The following is a 1,423-nucleotide window of genomic DNA, read 5'->3' as shown; positions in this document are numbered from 1 at the left end:
AGTATCCTGAAATGTGCGCACTTTAACAGTGACGTCTCAGTCTGTCTATTGTGCGCAACACAAGCAGGGCGTGAGTTTCCAGTGAGTGAATCACTCAGAGCAGTGGGGTGGGGCTGACTCTGGACACACACTACCTCAATCACCAACAGGTGTCTGCTTCCGCCTCTATATATACACTGCCATTTAAAATTATGTATCAGCTGGCTCCATAGCTCAGGGGTTAGAGCACTGGTCTTGTAAACCAGGGGTCGCGAGTTCAAATCTCGCTGGGGCCTTGTGTTCTTTTTGAACTAAAGAAATGTACAATTTCCTGTTGTTTTAATAGATGTAAATACAGCTATTCCTTCCAACACTGCGTCTCAACTATAATGTTTTACTTCCAAACAGCTCTAAAGGGAAATACGTTTCTCTACAAAGAAATTCTTTATTTTGTCCATAGACAACTTTTTCAAATGGTATTTTCATAAACATGAATGGACAGCCGTCACCTGCAGGGCACCTTCAGCTCATGCATGAGTCACATTGTACACACCTGGAATTATTCATTTGGCTTCAGCACAGTTGCACATATGACATTTCAAATCTATTCTAGGATATCTAAAAAGCTCTGTGTCCACACCATAGGCTGTGAACACCAAGACACCAAGAGCCATTAATGGGGGGCCTTGTGGACAGGAACCCCAGAGACAACACTAATTAATGATCGACAAGGAAAACACAGGGACACGTGCCCGGGGGTCACGAGGGCAGAGGGACCCTCACACAGAGTTAGAGTGGGCTGGGAAATACTAAACACAGCAACATAGTGCCCACACCGCCATTCACTCCCGCCCGCTTGAACATATACACAATTCCTCCCCAATGAAACTCTGGAGACATATTTATGGGAAAGAACTGTTGCAGGTTTATTTCATACAACACACGTATGACGTTTTAAGGTGGGTTATCTTACAGGCGATCCAAAGCAGGCAGCCCCTCGCTGACCCGCATGCCGTAGGAGCCATCTTGCACGGCGAGTCGATGCTCTGACGGTGCAGTACATTACCAACTTCGTTACACTCCCGCCCCCCCCTGTCGGGGCGGAGCGGTGTGGCACACCCCCGGTCGGTTCAGGCCCCCCCAACCGCCCGAAGGACTAACGGGGCGCCGTTGCGGTTTCCAGGAACCTCCTTCGGCTCCTGGTGCTTGGCTCAGGCACCCTTACTGTGCCAGGCAGAGGTACCCTTACTGTACCCTTCTGCCGCAGAGGTACCCTTACTGTACCCGTCTGCTTCCAGATCGCTGCTCAGCACACGTGGACTTTCTGAACCTATGTGTAGAAATACTGCTTATTGTATGAATCTTGCTCAATACTGTTGTGAAGTGCTTCGATACCCTCGGGTCAGGCTAGCGCTATATAAAACTCCTTAATAAATAACATAAA

The 1,423-nt window shown here is 48.4% G+C and overlaps 1 non-coding gene across 1 annotated transcript; it reads left to right on the top strand.

The window, feature by feature from the left end:
- The first annotated feature begins 202 nt into the window (after nucleotides 1–202).
- On the top strand, nucleotides 203–275 carry TRNAT-UGU (transfer RNA threonine (anticodon UGU)). The gene has a single exon. It is a non-coding gene; the product is annotated as a tRNA-Thr (tRNA).
- Nucleotides 276–1,423: the final 1,148 nt, after the last annotated feature.

This window comes from Lissotriton vulgaris, chromosome 1_1 (genome assembly GCF_964263255.1).
Source record: "Lissotriton vulgaris chromosome 1_1, aLisVul1.2, whole genome shotgun sequence".
In the NCBI taxonomy this organism is placed as follows: domain Eukaryota; kingdom Metazoa; phylum Chordata; class Amphibia; order Caudata; family Salamandridae; genus Lissotriton; species Lissotriton vulgaris.
Note: the sequence above shows the minus strand (reverse complement) of the source record. Positions and strands in the feature narration are given on the sequence as shown.